This window comes from Esox lucius, chromosome 17 (assembly GCF_011004845.1).
Source record: "Esox lucius isolate fEsoLuc1 chromosome 17, fEsoLuc1.pri, whole genome shotgun sequence".
Taxonomy (NCBI): Eukaryota; Metazoa; Chordata; class Actinopteri; order Esociformes; family Esocidae; genus Esox; species Esox lucius.
The window spans coordinates 11035261-11056114 of NC_047585.1; the positions used below are offsets into that span (position 1 = coordinate 11035261).

The 20854-nt window shown below is 40.3% G+C and overlaps 1 protein-coding gene across 3 annotated transcripts in view; it reads right to left on the reverse strand.

Annotated features, from left to right (window-relative positions):
• LOC105008641 (adenosine receptor A1) overlaps window positions 1-20854 on the reverse strand; it is a 62471-nt gene that overhangs the window by 32450 nt on the left and 9167 nt on the right. For 2 of the 3 annotated variants that reach the window (XM_020044453.3, XM_013133005.4), the window contains exon 1: window positions 14790-15026. The exons of the other annotated variant lie outside the window; for it this stretch is intronic. The gene's annotated coding sequence lies outside the window, so the exon portion shown is untranslated. Of the gene's footprint in view, window positions 1-14789; window positions 15027-20854 lie in introns of those variants that run through there. 3 annotated transcript variants of the gene reach the window in all.

Here is a 20854-nt window from a genome sequence, read left to right on the forward strand (position 1 = left end):
GCACATTGCTAGCTGCAAGTATTTTTTTCCTCTCCCCAACTGGCCGAAGCCACTAGTAACTCAAACTGTGCCAGGAAATCTTCCAAGGATGCGTCGCCGGCGAACTTTGGGACCTTGACAGAACAGTTAGCAATAGTAGGTAGCGCAACGCCATCTTTGTTGTTGTACACACTGAGGTAACTTCCGTAGCGCTGTGACTCCTGCGCATGCTCCGGGTTGACCCCTGCACCACCAGCCACAGTCAGAAGCTAACACGCCCTCACCTTATGGTGATGTCAATTCCCGTGTGGGGAGCCACAATGAAATCAGAGGTTTGACTTCGCCACATTAAATTCTAAAGTCTGCCTATCCTTCTTGAACTTCTGACACCAATGTAATGTCTGGGACGGACAGAAGGAGCTGGAGGCACAGGAGTGGTTCTTTATCAATTTAATTGGTAACAATACTGGGCAGTTATCGGCTATTGCCTACGCCAAACCAATCTAATAATGTCTACTGTTGATGTATAACACTTCCCCAAGTTGGTTTGTTGGAAAGGAGAATAACACACCAGGAGTCAGGTCAATTACCGTACCGTAAATTCAGTTTATTACAAAAGCTTTTGGAGACAGTGTCGCCGCACAATGTCTAAAGATCAATCAGTAACATCAGCATTATTTATACTTCAAAACACGCCTAAAAGTGGCGGTTGAATATGCCAAGCATGTGTGCCATTGGTCCAGTTTATGTTCTATACCTTATATGTGTAAATGCAGTACAAGCGTCATCTAGCCCTTTGTGGTTTCTGTCTTGTCTATTCTTAATCTGATACACAAGCTCAATTCTGCTCTCTCTCCCCAGCAACAGCCTAAACAAGATTTCCTGTTTTCTACTTGCAACTTTCAGTTTCAGCTTATGCTACAGACAATCAACATTTTGCTTCAATGCTCACAACAGTTTGACAGCTTATACACTCAATGGCCCTCATTTATCAAAAGTGCGTACACCAAATTTCCAGCGTACACCCAAAACCACGGTGACTTTGAGATTTATCAATATGGACGTTGGCGTACGGCACTCTCAAATCCAACGCCAGCTCAGGAGGTGGTGTACGCACGTTTTGAGTTAGTGCGGAAATGCACAGAAAAAAAAATCCTAACGCACTGATCGACAAACTAAGATATGATATATTATGACCCACTGGAAAAAAATAAAACTACATAATTACAAACTTCAGTGTTTATTTTTGTGCAACATGGACTTCAACGTTTAATTTGTGTGACTTTACCAAAGCATTTGATTTATATGTATTCCTTCAGATGCGAGCCTGTGCGCTTTACTTGACATTTCAGGGTTAGGCCCGGCAGTTGCGCACGGACTGGGTTCAGTAATAAAAGGCTTTTAATGACCAAAATATAATTCAGACTGACAAAATAATAAAAATGACATTCTTCTTCTTTTAAATAATAATAATAATAGAAATAATAATAATAACAACATTCTTCTTCTAAATAACAATAAACGTCATTAATAATAAATATCATAAAATAATAAGACAAATATTACAAATTGTCATGCAATTATTAATGTGAATGAATGGTACTCCACATCACATCATCATCTTTTATTCCGCTTTTTAAACTGCCAAATAAAACAATTTTATTTCTTTCTACCTCCCTGGTGATCGTCTCAATCTCCACGTCAGAGAAGTTTCTCTTTTTTGCCGTCTTCCGTGTGTCCATGGCGTAAAATGAGGGCGTGGGGGAAGTGGAGACTTGAATATATAGGGGCGTGTTATTCTAATGACGATCGTTTTCAGCCGCGGCATTTATCAAGGGCAGGTATTGTGTACACCTGGATTTTAAAGGTACGCACAGCTTCATAAATCAGGCGGTGAGAGGAGTGTAAGCAAAATCTTACACCAAAATATACGCCCGTTTCTACGCAAGAATGATAAATGAGGGCCAATGTATCCACACTACACACCAGAACATAATTCAGAAAAGATGCTAATACAGGGTTTTCCACTTCTCAGGTCGCAGGTGTTTCCCACACAACATGAAATGTCCCAAAAAAAAAAAAAAAAATACTGCCAAAACTCCCCTAAATAAAGGTTCCTACTCGGGTATACCAGGTAAGTCCAGCCCTCAGAACAATCTAGAACTTTCTTAGTCCAATATTTTTGTTTGCAGCATTTCCCATTTTACAATATTGTTATTGTTTAGTCAATAATAAAAGCTTTGCTTTTCTGTAGTTCTTGACCAGAACTACAGAACATCTGTGTCATGGGGATGCAGGCAGAACTTTGCAGGGACAAATTATTGTATAAAAGGGCTAACCAACTTAACCTTTGATTTATGTTGCCCTTGGGGTCCATTTTTAAGAAACACAATATTTATTTTCCCTGCTTTGCTGATCATGTACAAATCTATTTGTCTTCATAATTAGATAATGATGATATCATTGTTCATTTAAATGTTCAAAACGTAGCCCCATTGTCTTACTGAGTGTTTGACAACGATGGTAATCATCTTATTTTCTTCAATCAAATTTTCAATAAAATGTATTTATAAAGCCCTTTTTACAACATCAGTTGTCACAAAGTGCTTTACAGAGACACCCGGCCTTAAACCCCAAGGAGCAAACAACAGTAGTGTTGAATTTCAGTGGCTAGGAAAAACTCCCTAAGGTCGAATTTTAGGAAGAAACCTAGAGAGGACCCAGGCTCAGTGGGGTGACCAGTCCTCTTCTGGCTGTGCTGGGTGAGATATTAAGAGTCCAATTGGAATAATAAATACATTTCTCTGGGCTAAATCCAGAGTCTATTTGATTTTAGACTAGGTCAGAAGTATGACCAGGTGGACAAGGACAGGGACAGCAACGGGCCCCCCAAACCAGGTAATCCGCAGGTGTGGACCAGGACCTCATCTCCTTCTAAAATGTAAAACTGGAGGAAACTGAGAAAAGTTAATAGTACATCCCTCATATCCCCCAGCACAATAATATAGCAGCGTAACACCTTGGAACTGAGACGGGGGGGTCCGGTGACACTGTGGCCCTACCCGGGGGAGGCCCCGGACAGGGCCCAACAGGCAGGAAATCAATCCAACCACATTGCCAGGCATCAACCAAAGGGACACCCACCAACCGCAACCCCCCTGAATGAGGGCCGAGTATTGCTAGCGGCGTACAGCCCAATTGCACAAGTGCGCAACAGAGAGTCAACAACAAGCCAGTGACTCTTCCCCCGAAAGGCATTGGAGGGAGGGCATCGCAGTGGCGACGAGAGCCCACCTGGCAAGACAGCAAGGGGGGACAGTATCAAGCCTACTGGTCACCTTCACGCCCCCGGGCCAGGCTACACCTAATTATAAACCGTGCTGTAGAGATGAGTTTTTAGTAGACACTTGAAAGTTTGCACTGAGTTTGCATTTCTAACCTTAATTGGCAGATCATTCCACAGGAGTGGAGCTCTATGAGAAAAGGCCCTGCCACCAACTGTTTGTTTAGAGATTCTAGGTACAATTAAAAGGCCTGCATCTTGCGATCTAAGGTTACGTGTAGGTATGTATGGCTGGATCATTTCAGCCAGGTAAGTAGGAGCAAGTCCATGTATTGATTTATAGGTTAAGAGTAAAACCTTAAAATCAGCCCTAAACCTAACAGGCAGCCAATGTAAGGACGCCAGGACAGGAGTAATGTGTTCAAATTTTTTTGTTCTAGTTAGGATTCTAGCAGCCGTGTGCAGCACTAATTGAAGTTTATTTATTAATTTGTCTGGATAACCAGAGAGAAGAGCATTGCAGTAATCTAATCTAGAAGTAACGAAAGCTTGGATTAATTTTTCTGCATCAGTTTTTGATAGAAAGTTTCTAATTTTTGTGATGTTTCGAAGATGAAAATAAGCAACTCTTGAGAAATATTTTATATGTTCTTCAAAGGAGAGGTCAGGGTCAAGGGTAACGGCAAGGTTTTTTTTACAGTTTTTTGGGATACGACCATGCAGCCGTCGAGGTTCACAGTGAGATCTGCTAGCAACGCTCTTTGTTTTTTGGGTCCTAAAAGGAGCATTTCTGTTTTATTTGAGTTAAAGAGCAAGAAATTCTCTGTCATCCACTTCCTAATATCTGAAACGCATGCTTCCAAAATAGCTAATTTAGGGGCTTCTCCATGCTTCATTGAAATATATAACTGTGTGTCATCAGCATAACAGTGAAAGTTAATATTGTGATTTCGGATTACATCGCCCAGAGGGAGCATGTATAGTGAGAACAATAATGGGCCCAGAACCGAGCCTTGAGGAACTCCAAAGCATACCTTTGACTTGTCAGAGGATATGCCATCCACACTAACGAACTGATATCTTTCAGATAAATAAGATTTAAACCAGGCTAGAACATGTCCACGTAGCCCAATATTGGTTTCTCTAAGTGAAGGGAGTGATCAATAGTGTCAAAAGCAGCACTAAGATCAAGAAGCAAGAGGACGGATGCGGAACCTTTGTTTGAGGCCATTAGAAGGTCATTTGTTACCTTCACGAGTGCAGTCTCAGTACTATGATGGGATCTAAAACCGGACTGGAATATTTCATAAATGTTTTTTGTCTTTAGGAAGGCATTCAGTTGTTGGGAAACACATTTTTCTAAGATTTTTGAGAGGAACGGGAGGTTCGATATTGGCCTATAATTGTTTAATATGTCGGGATCTAGATTAGATTTAGAGGCTTAATTTCCGCAATTTTTAGAGAGTTTGGTACGCATCCGGAGGAAAGGGAGCAATTTATTATGTTCAGCATTGGCTGACCTAGCACAGGAAATAACTCCTTAAGTAATTTTGTAGGAATCGGGTCTAGCTGAGAGTTTGTGGGTTTAGAACTCATTACAAATTTTGTAAATGTGTCGAGCGATACGGTATCAAAAAATTCAAGTGTCCCCATTGACACCTGGTCAGGGAGGTTCAGGAAATTTTTTGGACAACTGAGATTTTGAGGACCATAACTATTTAAGGAGTCAGTTATTTGTTTTCTAATGGTGACGATCTTTTCATCAAAGTAGTTCATGTATTCATTACAACTAAAGTGAAGAACCACTTCACTTGCTAAGCTTTGCTTTTTTGTTAACTTTGCAACTGTATCAAAGAGAAATTTTGGATTGTTTTTGTTCGCCTCAATCAGGTTGGAGAAATAAGCTGATTGAGCAGACGTGAGTGATTTTCGGTATTGTACTGTACTGTCTATCCAGGCTAGTCTAAATACTCCCAACTTGGTGGAGCGCCACTTTCGCTCCAATTTTCTGGAGGCTTGCTTAAGTGCTCTAGTATTGTCGGTGTACCAGGGAGCAAGTTTCTTGTTGCGTATTTCTTTAGTTTTTAGTGGTGCAACTATGTCTAATGTATTTCGCAGTATTGAGTTTAGATCCTCGATTTGATCGTTTACAGATTTATTTACTCTGTCATTAATGAGCGAACTAGTAAGAATATCAAGGAATTTATTTGTAGTCCGAGAATTTATAGTACGGCTTTTGAAACTCATTGTTTGGGGGGCAAGTGGATTTCTTGTTTTAACGGTAAATGTAATAAGACAGTGATCCGATAATCCAGGATTTTGGGGGTAAATTATTAGATCTACAATATCTATTTCTCGTGACAGGACTAAATCTAAGGTATGATTTTGGCAATGTGTTGGACCTGAGACATGTTGGATGAAACCCATTGAGTCAATTATGGCTTCAAAGGCTTTTTGAAGAGGATCATTGGAGTTTTCCATATGAATATTGAAATCGCCAAAAATTAGAATACTATCTGCCATGACTACAAGGTTAGACAAGAATTCTGGAAACTCATTGAGGAACAATGTGTATGGCCCGGGGGGCCTATAAATAGTAGCTATGTAAAATGATTTATCGGCCTGGTTAACTTTCATGAGTAAAATTTTGAAAGAATGAAACTCTGTGATATGTTTGAGAGTAAGTTTATATTTACTGTCATAAATATTAGCGACACCCCCTCCTTTTCGGGACGCACGAGGGATATGATCACTAGTATAGCCAGGAGGAGAGGCCTAATTTAAGGCAGTGAATTCATTAGGCTTTAGCCACGTTTCACATAAACCAATAGCATCTAGTCTATGATCAGAGATTAATTAATTTACTGCAACTCCCTTTGGAGCAAGAGATCTAATATTTAGGAGTCCCATTTTGAGATGCGCAGTGATACAATTATTTTTATTTCTGACCGAGGTGGAGGAAGGCTTTATCTTAATAAGGTTGTTTTTGTTAGCACTACCTTGTTTAACTTTTCTCAGCCTGTAACGAGTCACAGTGGCAATAGGTAAAGCTGTACTAACTACTCTGGCTATGCTATTGACAGACTCCACTATGCTAGCAGGCTGGCTAACAGCCTGCAGCCTGACCTGCACCCTATCTCATGTTAAAGCTATAGGAGTGAGACTCCTGTCAATGTTCCTAGATAAAAGAAGAGCACCACTCCAGCTAGGATGGAGTCCGTTGCTCCTCAGCAGATCAGGCCTGGCCCTATTTCTGGGAGAGTCCCAAAAAGAAGGCCAGTTATCTACAAACTCTTCCTCCTGCGACGGGCAGAACTCCGTTTTCAGCCAGCGATTGAGTTGCGCAAGTCTGCTGTAGAGCTCGTCACCACCCCTAGCTGGGAGGGGGCCAGAGACAATTACTCGATGCCGACACATTTTTCTAGTTTCATCCTAACATCGTTGGTGCCAACGTGGATAACAATATCTCTGTACTCTCTATACTTGCCAGTTTTAGACTTCGCTAGCACCAACCCCAGATTTGCGGCTACGTCGGTGGCTCTGCCCCCCGGTAAACAATGTACGATCGCCGGCTGATTCTTTAGTCTAATACTGCGTGTAATGGAATCGCCAATGACTAAAGTTTTCAGTTTTTCAACGCCACCGGTAGAACATGCCTGCCGATCATTCCCCTCCGAAGACGGCTCGGGCCTTGACTCCGACTCCAGTGGGGAAAACCTGTTCAAAGTCTCAGTTGGTTTTAGCAATGATTCAGGTTTAACTGGTCGATGGCATTTCTTCCCAGTGACCAAGAGAAAGTTATTGCCCGGCAGCAGGAGCTGTGCCGGGGGGCTAACAAAACTATCGCTTCTACCTGGTGGCACTGACGCAGATTTTTTTATTTATACACTAGCATAATCCTTGCCTGGCATTTGCGTCAGAAGCCGAGCCTCTAACTCTGCTATCTTTAACTTAAGACAAACATTCTCCTCCGTGTTGTTGCTACAACAATTACAGTGATAAGGCATTGTAATGATACTTAGCCTCAGGTGTTCAGGGGTGAGTAGTTATGTTAATTATGTCCAAAAAGAGTCCCGGTGTAGAAAAGTTGGGTAAGTGGTCAACAGATAAATATTGTGTTGGTAAAACTCTAAAATAGAATTTTGACCAATTAGTTTATATCGAGTAAACTCGAAAAAGTTTGGCAGATAGCCAGGTAGGTAACAGCAAGCAGAGTACAGCACGTCAACAAAATGACATGGAGCTACATTGTACTGCTTTACATTGCGGCCTACTATAATGCATTATTTATTTACACTGCCTTTATAGTAATTGGTGTATATTGAGCGTCTAGGCTTTATTTAATAAACCTACTTCTGGTTGAGCCTCAATATTGGGTCTCAATGCAGTGCATATCAGAGAAAACCAAAGCCATTAGACTTGTGAGGATTGAAATGTGTTTAGGCATAGATCTGGGGAACATTATTAAAGTTCCCAGGAGCATAATGGGCTCCAATATTGTGAAATGGAAGAAGTTTGGAACCACCAAGACTCTTCATAGAGCCAGCCAAACTAAGTAAATGGCAAGAACGGCCATGGTCAAGGAGGAGACAAAGAATCCTATGCCCCTCAAACAGAGCTTCAGTATTACTCAGCAGAGATGGGAGAACCTGTCAGAAGGATTACCTATGCAGCACTCCATTAATCAGGCAATTATGGTAAAGTGGCTAAACAGAAGCCACAAATTAGTAAAAGGCATGACATGGCCTGACATGGCCTGACATGGCATGTCAGGCCTGAAAGACTTTGAGAGCATAGGGAAATATATTATCTGGGAAGATGAGACCAACATCAAACCATAAGGCCTGAATGCAAGCAAAAGAGCATTCTATTGAAGATTGATTAAGGAAAAGGTACAAAATATGTAGAAGCACTGAGACAAACCACAGAGGCCAACAAATACATTGAAGAAGCAAGAGAGCTCAGTTGCACCTAAAAGTGGCCTGTATTGGAGGGAAGCAAGAATCACTTGCCCTAGTTACTCTTTCAGTACCATATGAACCCGTGAGTGACCCAGCATGTTTGTGGTCAGATGAGATCAAGATAGAGCTGTTTGGAAGGGGAAAAAAACTGCTGTGTGTGGCACAAACCAAACACTGACCACCCCCTAAAAACTAACCATCCCTTCACTGAGAAATGCTTCCTCAAAAATACAGAAGAAAAAAAGCCTTGATCTTTCAAAACAATCTGCCAAGGGGGTGAGAACATTTTGCTTGTAACAAGACTTAACAAGTACCATGATCAGGCACAACTTAATTCTTAAAATGAGACAATAAGATTTCTGAAAACAATAATATAAGGGTTAAGCTTTATTGCTTTATCTGAATTGTTTTTAGAACCTTTTGTCTTTTTAAAAACAACATCTCACCCTATTGGCATATCTTGTTTTCTTAATTTAAGTCATTTTTTCTTTCATTTTTGAAGAAGCATCTTATGCAGTGTACAGTGAAGTATGGTGGTGAATTGGAATAAAAGAGATGAGTTTTGGAAGCCTGTGAATGTGAAAGGTTTTCTGGCGTCTCAACTCAATGGGACATTCTGAGCTAACCTGGCTGACACCTGACTCAAACTACTTAAAAGTCTGGTGTTGATGTCTTTGATGTTGTCAGCAAGAGGTATTAATAATAAATGGGATGCACTGGTTGGATATCCCCATTTCAAACTGAATGAATCATGATCTATGTTTTCCTAACATACAGCTCACAAAACAAAATTGACATTCAAAATATTTGTGTAGTAATTTCATGAGGAAGGTTGTGGAGATGCACATGCAAATAGCTTGCAAATAAGAACCAATGAATGCTAGCACATGCTAGCATTCATTCCATCTAAGCAGAGTTGCAGTCTGAGAGTTAGATCTCAGACTGGCCAACAAAAAGAAAATATTAAGATTTCCAAGAGAACACAGACACTGGAAAGAGGAAGATTGGAAAAAAAGGCCACATCCTAGAGTTGCCTCTTCACTGATGACATTGAGACTGGTGTTGTTCATTTTAAAGAAACTGCCAGTTGCGGACAGGTGAGGCATCTTTCTTAAACTAGACACTGTATTTGTCCTCTTCTCAGGTTGTGAACTGGGGGCCTCCTACTCGTCTTTCTATTCTGGTTAGAGCCAGTTTGCTATGAAGTGAGTCGTCAAAGCTGAAACATGAATGGCTCTAATATTGACAGCGACAGCAAATACGGTTCAGGCTGCAAGCAAAACTAAGCGAAGGATGGGCGGTCAAATCATATTCTATTTGTTATTATACGGGTTGTTTTTCCCTCCTCCGAATTAGAGAGTTCCGTTATGCCATTCTAGTCCGTTCCGCCCCAATTTAACCCCTGGATACAAGGACCTATAATGTGAAGAAATGCAGTGCTTCACAATTACTGGGACATCTTTCCTTAAGTATCATACAGCATTAAAATGATAAAAACTGCGATTCATCAAAATGATGGGGTCAATGAGCAGCAAATCACTATTAGTGCATCTTTCGTGGTGTGTTATAGCATACTTATACATACTTAAGCCACAATTAAGTAATCTTGAATTGCTTTAGGTAGAGTGATGAAATGTTTAATCACACAAATATAATACATTACTATGGTCACTGGCCCTCCAATAATGGGGCTGGGCGGAGAATTACTTCAGAAATACACCTGTATTCAAAGAAAAATATATGCCATCGACAAGGCAAACTTTTCTCCGTTGTGGTTTTCATTATCTTGGGTAAAATAGTCACTAGCAATCAGTGCTTCATTTGTAAATTTAGAGCTCCAGGATTACAAAGTGAATGTCGATCCTTTAAATCTTTGGCAGGAACGAGATGCCGGATCAAATGAACTATAACAGGAGCACAGTGATGAAACAACTGAGAAAAAGGCTCACACGTGCTGATAAATAAGTAGAAAATATAAATATAGGGTAACTTGGGGGAAAATGCACCCCCTTTTAGGGAAATCTGTATTTTCTGATCATAAAATCAATGTTTGGTCAGTTTTTTTTATTGAACATGTTGACTATAGTCAGACAAACACATTTAGAAAAAGAATACTGGCCAGAATGATTCTATTTTATTGCATCCCAAACTATAGCAAGTGCCAAACTATGTAAATGGGGCATTTTAACCCACTATCAGGGCAAAATGCCCCTGTTTTTGTTTTACCCAAATTAAGATTTTTTCCATATTTAGGTGTCAAAATCTATCTATTATAGTAATAGATCAAATTAAATTATTTGAGTTAACAAAACCTATTTTAATTGTGATATTGTACATTACAATATCCAAAGACAAAAGGCTATGTTGAACATTTATTACAATTTCAAAAAACTTTTCAGGACTATTTTTAAATGTTTTGTCAACTGTGTATTAAGTTAAGTATTAAGTTAAAAACATTAAATCACTAATATGGAGCAATTTATTCAATATCAGTGCCAATTGATAGGCCTACTGTATTATATGTTACAATATGTTCAGTAAATTAGACTTTAAACTAAAAACTACTTTTATTAGGCTATATCTTGACCTTCTGTTATATTTCAGCACATGAAATATAACATATGTTATTATTTTATTCTCAGGGGTAAAATACCCCCTGGGGCATTTTGCCCTGAAGGATAGGGGGCATTTAGCCCCACACATGATCCCCACAAAAAACAGGATTGCTATAAAAACTGCGAAAAAAAAGTGTATTACATAGCCTAAAAGGACTTATTGACATACAGTGGGGATAACAAGTATTTGATACACTGCCGATTTTGCAGGCTTTCCTACTTACAAAACAGGTAGAGGTCTGTCATTTTTATCATAGGTATACTTCAACTGTGAGAGACGGAATCTAAAACAAAAATCCAGAAAATCACATTGTATAATTTTTTTATAAATCATTAGCATTTTATTGCATGACATAAGTATCCCCTACCAACCAGTAAGAATTCCGGCTCTCACAGACCTGTTAGTTTTTCTTTATGTAGCCCTCCTGTTCTCCACTTATTACCTGTATTAACTGCACCTGTTTGAACTCGTTACCTGTATAAAAGACACCTGTCCACACACTCAATCAAACAGACTCCAACCTCTCCTCAATGGCCAAGACCTGAGAGCTGTGTAAGGACATCAGGGATAACTACGCCGCCATGGATTAAAATCCTGCAGCGCACGCAAGATCCCCCGGCTCAAGCCAGCGCATGTCCAGGCCCGTCTGAAGTTTTCCAATGACCATCTGGATGATCCAGAGGAGGAATAGGAGAAGGTCATGTGGTCTGATGAGACAAAAATAGAGCTTTTTGGTCTAAACTCCACTCGCCGTGTTTGGAGGAAGAAGGATGAGTACAACCCCAAGAACACCATCCCAACCGTGAAGCATGGAGGTGGAAACATCATTCTTTGGGGATGCTTTTCTGCAAAGGGTACAGGATGACTGCACCATATTGAGGGGAGGATGGATGGGGCCATGTATCACGAGATCTTGGCCAACAACCTCCTTCCCTCAGTAAGAGCATTGAAGATGGGTTGTGGCTGGGTCTTCCAGCATGACAACAACCCGAAACACACAGTCAGGGCAACTAAGGAGTGGCTCTGTAAGAAGCATCTCAAGGTCCTGGAGTGGCCTAGCCAGTTTCCAGACCTGAACCCAATAGAAAATCTTTGGAGGGAGCTGAAAGTCCGTATTGCCTAGTGACAGCCCCAAAACCTGAAGGATCTGAAGAAGGTCTGTATAGAGGAGTGGGCCAAAATCTCTGCTGCAGTGTGTGAAAACCTGGTAAAGAACTACAGGAAACGTATGATCTCTGTAATTGCAAACAAAGGTTTCTGTACCAAATATTAAGTTTGACTTTTCTGATGTATCAAATATTTATGTCATGCAATTAAATGTAAATTAATTATTTAAAAATCATACAATGTGATTCTCTGGATTTATGTTTTAGATTCCGTCACTCACAGTTGAAGACTACCTATGATAAAAATTTCAGACTTCTACATGCTTTGCAAGTGGGAAAACCTGCTAAATCGGCTGTATCAAATACTTGTTTTCCCCACTGTATCAAAAATCAGTTTAGTGGTCTAACTTCATCACATTACATGACAATGTTTTCTAAATTTAAAAAAATAAGATCAACTTATGTCAAAATTGTTTTTGTGGAATTACTTTCTCAGTTTTATTGATGAACAACAGTGGCAACCAAGGAATGTGTGAAAATTAAAGTTGGCTTCATTTTAAGGTTTGGTGGAGAATTACGGGGGCATTGTGTAACCCAGTGAGGTGTTTAACCCCAAGCCACCCTAATGAACACAATGGTTTAACACATCCATAATGGTCATCACTGCCAAAAGTAGTCTGTCAACATTATTAGGTGTGCTTGCCGAAGCCAAAGCACAACTATAGGTTTCTCCCATACTACTTCTTCTTATGATTATTCCTCCAGCTCTACAGCCTAAACGGTAAAAGCTCCTCCTACAATGTTTAAGTTATCAAGTCCAAACCAACGCTAAGATGTTTAGACTGGCCCAACTTGAGTTTCTTATATTCAGATTTTTGATACTATGTTTACTTTTGTAATTATTAACATTCAAAACATGCATAAATTAACAAGTGTTTCAATAAGAGCCAAAGTAATACAGAGGTTTCAATTCAAAATGTTCATGCTTAAGGGCCAATCAAACTTTGATAACTTTAAAGGTTTGAGGCTATCCTAAATAAGAATTATATTACATCTTCATAAACAATTTACTATATAATGACTAACTTACATTGATAAGATAAAACTAAGAATTACTCTTGAAGCGTTTGTGCTACAGACACAAAGCCAACTTTGTAGGTGTAATTTGCATAATTAGTGTTGACTAGCTATTAGGCTTTATCTTTACCTATGCTGATTAGTGTATTCAGCATTCATTTCTTATTAGGCTGTATCTTTTGAACCGTTTGAGCTACCGTCACAAAACCAAAATTGTTACACCAGTTTAGGCTGTCCCTACTTCAGATTGGGAAACGTTTGTTGATTTAACATATGCTAATTTGTGTAATTAGAATTAATTAGCAATTAGGCTGTATTTTTTTAACCGTTCAAGCTACAGACATGAAACCAACTTTGTTTCAACATTAGGCTATCCCCAGTTCATATAATGAAACCTTTATTGGTTTTACGTATGCTAATTAGCGTGATTATCGTTAATTAACCATTAGAACGTATTATTTGAACTTTTCGAGCTACAGACATGAAATTTGCGATTGGTTACAATTTTATTAGCTTTAACTATGTCATGTATGCTAATTTATGCTAATTACCCCCACCAACAGTATCTCTTTAACCTTAAAAAATACAGATTTCAAACAATCGATAGGTAAACACTATTTCAATCCATCGATACTTTTTGAACAGCTGCAAGTACACCACATTTTCTTCAGGAAATGTACTTGTCTAGTTAATAATTATTATCTGTCAAAAAAGTTTGCCTTTTTGAGGGCATATATAGCAAGTGACACCATTTTCTGTTTAATGTGAGTTCTTTGAATACAGGTATATTTCTGAGGTAATAAACAAGGGCCTGTTCTCCGCCCAACACATTCTTGGAATGCCAATTACTCCTTTATAATGTTATAGTAATGTCTAATGGTATATCATTTTTGTGTGATTAGACATTTAATCACTTTACCTAAAACAATGACTTTATAGTGGCTTATACGTATGCTATAACACACCATGAAAAAGATAATGCTGCACTAATAGTGATTTGCTTCTCATTGTCCCCATCTTTTCAGAATCACAGTATTGATAATTATAATGGTGTATGATCCTTGAGGAAAGATTTCCCTGTGATTGTGAAGCACTAGGTTTCTGTACATTATGGATCATTATAATAACACATATAATGCATTATGAGTATTTATTACTATGCTTATACTTATATTCATTATTACTGTATTATATTGCATTATGAGTACATATATAATGCTGTATAATATGTTACGCAAATGGCCTTTAAATTAAGTGTTACCAACAATTCTCACCACCGAAACAGCCCCCAACACATTGGTGGTAACTCTCTGCTGTGACATATTAATTAGAAGTGATAGTTTAAACACTACGTATACATAATAAATGTACACAAACTGACGTGCACTCATATATAAAAGGCCTAATTGGTATAGTTATTTCATGTTTCAAAATGTCATGTCAAATTCTTATGGACATGCAGAGATTCATACAATCTCACAGTGTGGATAACAACAAATTCTCAAAGACTTAACTGACGTTTTTGCACACATTGCCGATTTTTTATCTTATGAGAAGAAACATGAACGTTTTATATGTCCTGTTCAACAAAATACATAGAACTCTGTGTATATGCAAATTCAAATATAAATGGTTTGGTGATTTAAGAAAACAACTTACAAAATTAAATGTGTGACTATTCACATAGAACCTACATACCTATGTAGGCTACATTTTGCATAAACAAGCCTGTCTGAAAACAAGCTAAGTAAAGATAAATATATTTACCTGAATTTCAAAGACAACTTAAAATGTAGGCCACAGGGTTATTTGTTGTCAAAGGTGGAGTTGTTTGGTTGCAAGCAGTAACTCCCTTGTTGCTGGACTAATAACTTAAATGTTTACAAAAAAATATAAAGAAATATGCAGGCATGTCAACACTGATCAGAGCTCCATCTGGTAGGAAAGTTTCTGAGCTACTGTAAGGGGAATTCTACACTGAATTCAACATAATTCTACTATGCTTATGAGTAAATTGCAGGCTCAATACTGCAGATTTAGATTTCTTTTAGTTTGTTTTATTGAAAAAGGGATGATGTATTGATGCTATCACATTTGAGAAAAACGTTGATCTATAGATTTCTTAGAGCAAACTAACGGGGCATTTTTCTGTGTGGGCAAGCACACACAAAGATTAGAGGAAACAATTCTTGGAACTCTAGTTACTAGTGGATGCATGTCTGGATATCAGTACTCTGCATCACCCATCCTACTAAGCCAATCAGGAGCTGCCCCTGGTCCTCATACATGCCTAATTCAACTGTAAGAATGTTTACCTGAGGTTGCATTGTGGCTTTTCATACGCTTATTGCTATTACCTGCTTCATCTGTATTTTGGGAATACAGCTTCTCAAAAATTCAAACTTTGCTTTATCCTAATATTTGTTACTGGTATTGTTTTGCTTTAGTATAGTCTTTTTAACACTGCCTACTTAAATGTTGTTGTTGTACTAGCTGATTGCTCAATACTTGTGACTGTGACTTAGTTTAATTTCAGCCCAATTTGCAGTAATTCACCTAATTTATCCAGGTATCACTATGGGTGTTGCCTTAACTGCCTTTCTGGCTATGCCTCCTGCAAATCTGTGGACGTGTCTCTTCACGTGTGGCTAGCAATTAGCAATCGGTCTTAGTATTTCAGTGCCTGTTGTTTTTCAGTGGCAGCTGACAGCGGCCATCTTGTAAGCGGATGTGTTGTTACTGAAACAGACCTGCTGAAACAAAGATGCTCTGCTGAGAGGTTTTGCAGGAGTTAGTCGAGGAAGGATAGAAGAAGGCCTCACTCTCCCACTTGAGTAGCTTTGTTGTTAATATTAATATATGTATAGCTTTTCTATACCTTTGCTTTGATAAGTATGTGTTTGTTTTCTATTCCTGTCCATTCCTCCCTTTGTCAGCGTTTTAGAAACTCCCCTCCCTGTCATGCAAACTCTTCTAACCTACTGCATCCTACATGTACAACCCATGTGGAATCCCTGGTTTCTGGCAGCCTCTGGAATTGCCAATCTTCTGTCAACATAGCAGACTTTATCTCAGCCTATGTGGCCCTTCAATCACTTGACTTTTTGGCCCTGACGGGACATAGATCACTCCAGAAAACACTGCTGCCCCGTCACCCTTTCTTCATTAAACTATATGTTCTCGCAAACCCAGAGAACATCCAGTTGATGGGGTGGTGGCACAGGTTTTATTCTTATCTCTACTAAGTGGAGTCTCTTTCTTTCCACTTCCCCCCTTTCCAAATCCTAATTTCAATTCCATGCTGTCGCTATCACTAACCCACTAAAGTTAAATATTCTTGTCACCTATCGTCCACCAGGGGAATTAGGGGAGTTCCTAAATGAGCTTGACACTTTGTTAAGCTTATTCCCAGATGATGGCTCACCCCTCGCAGTGATAGGTGAATTTAACCTTCCAACGCCTGTCTGTGATTCATCTCTGTGATCTCTTTTTCCACTCCTTTCCTCCTTGGACCTCATTAACACCCCAGCCCCTCCCACCCAGAATGCAGGCAAAGTGTTTGATTTTATCCTCGCAAGATGCTGTAACCCAGTTGATCTTACTGTGCCTGTCCTATCATTGCTACGCTGATGACACTCAACTATTCTTCTCATTTCACCATTCTGATTCCCAGGTTGCAACACGCATATTTCCATGCCTGGCAGACATGTCAGTTTGGAAGTAAGCCCACCACCTCAAGCTTAACCTTGATAAGACAGATCTGCTCTTGCTCCCAGGGAAGGCCTGGCCACTCCAAGGTCTGTCCATCACGGTTGACAACTCCACTGTGGTCCCCTCACAGAGCGCAAAGAACCTTGGCGTGACACTCGACAAGATCTTGTTTTTCTCTGCAAACATCAAAGCAGTGACTCTCTCTTGTAGATTCATGCTTTACAACATCCACAAAATACGACCCAACCTTACACAGGAAGTGGCTCAGGTCCTGATCCAGTCACTTGTCATCTCCCACCTGGACTATTGCAACGCACTGCTGGCTGAACTCCCGGTTGTGCCATCAAGCCCCTGAAACCTATCCAGAACGCTACAGCCTGTCTTATGTTCAACCTTCCCAAATTCACCCATGTCACCCCTCTCCTCCACAAGCTGCATTGGCTTCCAGTAGAAGCTTGAGTCCATTACAAGACCATGGTGCTATGGAGCAGCAAAGGGAACTGCACCTCCCTACCCGCAGGCTATGCTTACACCTTACAACCCTAACCGTGCACTCAGATCGGCCACTTCATGTCTTTTGGCCACTCAACCCTCACGGCTGAGCAGGGCAGCTCCTGCTCAGCCAAGGCAAAACTCTAGTCTGTCTTGGCACCTCAATGGTGGAACAAACTTCCCTTTGAAGCCAGGACAGCAGAGTCCCTGCCAATCATCCATCCCCACCACCCACCATCCCCATCATCTGAATGGTCAGATGAGTATGAAAATGGTAAATTATATCCTATGGCCTTCGCACACATCAGGTCTCAAGCGAAATGAACGAAATGAAGCCTGAGGTGTTCGAGAGCGTTCTTCATTACCATCATCAAAACATCAGATAAGGGAATATCTTTTTAAACTGTATTATCTTTTTATCAGAAATACAGTTTAGACATTGTTAATATTTTAAATGACTGTTGTAGCTGGAAACAGCAGATTTGTAAAAGGTGTACATAGGCGTACAGAGACCCATTATCAGCAACCATCAGTCCTGTGTTCCAGTGGCACGTTGTGTTTGCTAATCCAAGTTTATCAATTTAAAAGGCTGACTGATCATTAGAAAATCCTTTTGCAATTATGTTAGCACAGCTGAAAACTACTGTGCAGATTTAAGAAGCAATAAAACTGTCCTTCTTTAGACTAGTTGAGAATCTGGAGATCAGCAATTGTGGGTTCAATTACAGGCTCAAAATGGCTGGAAACAAAGGACATTCTTCTGAAACTATTTTTTGTCAATCTATTTTTTGTTCTGAGAAATGAAGGCTGTTCCATGCGAGACAAAGATCTCGTGCAACGCTGTGCACTACTGCATTCACAGAAATGCGCAAACTGGCACTAACAAGAATAGAAAGAAAAGTGGAAGGCCCCGGTGCACAACTGAGCAAGAGAACAAACACATTAGAGTGTCTAGTTTGAGAAACAGATGCCTCACAGGTCCTCAAATTGGCAACTTCTTTAAAAAGAACCCAAATAACACCAGTCTCAACGTCAGTAATGAAGAGGTGACTCTGGGATGCTGGCCTACCAGGCAGAGTTGCAAAGAAGAAGCCAAATCTCAGACTGGCCAATAAAAAGAAAATATTAAGATGGGCAAAAGAACACACACTAGACAGAGGAAGACTTGAAAGAAGTTTTATGGACGGACATATCTAATTTTGAGGTGTTCGGATCTCAAAGGAGAACATTGTGAGAGGCAGACCAAATAAAAAGATGCTGGAGGAGTGCTTGACGCATGGTCAAGACAATGTGATGGTCTGGGGGTGCTTTGGTGTTGGTGAAGTGGGAGATTTGTACGGGCTAAAAGGGATCTTGAAGGCTATCACTCCATTTTGCAACACCATGCCATACCCTATGATTGCAACCAATTTCGGTTTACAACAGAACAATGACCTAAAGCACAGCTCCAAACGATGCAAGAAATATTTTAGAAAGAAGCAGTCAGCTGGTATTATATTTATCATGGCGCGGCATACTGGCGACGTACTGGGTTCACAGACAATGGTTTTCAGAAGTGCTTCCGAGCCCATATAGAGATTTCCACTACAGAATCATGTCTGTTTTTAATGCAGTGCCGCATGATGGCCTGAAGATCACTGCCATCCAATCTTTTTTTTCTGCCCTGTGCTTACAGAGATTTCTCAGTATTCTCTGAATCTTTTAATTATATTATGTACCATAGATGGTGAGATCCCCAAACTATATCCCCAAAAATATTTGCCTCCACAGTCTTTCACAGAGTGGTGAACCCCTCCACATCTTTACTTCTGAAAGACTCATCCTCTCTGGGATTCTCTTTTTATACCCATTCTGACCCGTTACTGACTTGTTTCCAATTAACTTAATCAGTTGTAATATGTTCCACCAGGTTTTGTTATTTTTTTTGCTTTGTAAACAACTTTTCAAGTCTTTTTTGCCCCTGTCCCAGCTCTTTTGAAATATGTTGCTGGCATCAAATTCAAAACGCATAAAATTGACTGACTGACTTAACTGACTGATGTTGTGGAAATTTCTCTAACCAGTGTATTCTCATTGATTAAAGGACTGAGAGCCCCTTATTCAAATTAGAAAAGGAATGTGGGGGATCTGGTATTTGCCAAGGGGGCATCTATTGTCTGTCCAGATGCTGTATGAACTCTTAGAATTTAAGAAGTTATCTATAGGGGGAAGGAGAGCTTGTCCTTTGTGTGAAGCTTAGGTAGTAACATAACAAAGGGAATGTGTTTTATTGACATAGGACAGCTGGGCAGCATCTTGCCACACCCCTTTTATCTGTGATAAATACTGTTGAATGTTCATGTGTCGAGTCAGAGACTACTCGGATGATTATGTTGGTAAGTGTTTGACGCGTCTCTCTTATTTGCAAATAATTAATAAACTGTTAACTTGTGCCAAGAGAATTTCGTCTCTGTACTTCCTTATTGAAGAGTTCTGATCGATGGAATTGCCATCACAATTTGGGGGCTTGTCCTCGGTTACTGATCCTGGGGTCTCCTACTTAAATCTTGGCAGGTTATCCATACACGGCCCAATTCCTCCCCCGCTCGTGGACTGGCTGCGAAAAGGCTGAGAGTTAGGGCACCTAGCTTCCATGATTTTTGGGATTCCTCAGTACAGGTACCCGGGTTTAAATTTCGAACTCTGGAGGTACATGAACATTACAGTCAACGCTTAAGAGTATACTGTTAACAGTACGGTGGTTGGACCACTGTGTTAAACACTGGTGTAAGGTATATCTCGTGAAAGAGCTGATGAGGTTATCAATGCATGCTGGGCACGTTGATCGAGGTACCAGGGTGACTGGTGGCGGCTTGGCGGCTGCACCATTGTGTTCCCTCTGGATCCGGCGTTTTCGCCACGCTTGGGTTTGCTGGGTTTAATTATGGGTACGTGCGCCAGTACATCTTTGACGGTCTCTCGTGTTTACGCTGGACCGGCAAACTTTGTGTCTGTCGTTTATGGTATTTGGACATGTGAACAACTGTTTCTTTGAGTGTTATTAGGTTTTTCCGGCGAATGCCGTTTTCGTTCGGTGACGGAATGCGCGGCCTGCCGGGCTGATTGGAGGTAGATGGACGTGGTAACGTATAGGAAGTTGTAGAAGGCGTAACGTGAAGTTTTTTGGAAGGTGTGGGCTATGATGTGTAGAAAATGGTGACTGATGGAAGCTTTGGGAAAGTTGTGTGGGGTTTATTGATCTGTGTTGTAGTCCTTTTCGTTCAGGTTAGCTGGCTCATTTCTCTCTGACCGCACGTCACAGTTGGTTTCAACGTCACAGTTGTGTCTACGCGTTTCAAGAGAATGTCCGAAAGTGGAGAGTAGTTCACACCAGATTCAGTGTTTGTAGCGACTGAGCACACAGAAGACTACAGACCCGGGGCTGAAGAAGAGACTTTGCTAACCGCTACGTTTGTATTAATGGAGCTACCACTAGCCATTCGACTGGACATTGGATTTGGGAAGATACCAGTGTGCATCAAGACAACGGCTGTTTAGACGTATTGTTCCCGCAAAAATATAGACAGTTTCGGCTTCTCTTTGGCCTTGCCGTGAGCGATCCGACGGGAATACGCAGGAACGCTGAACCG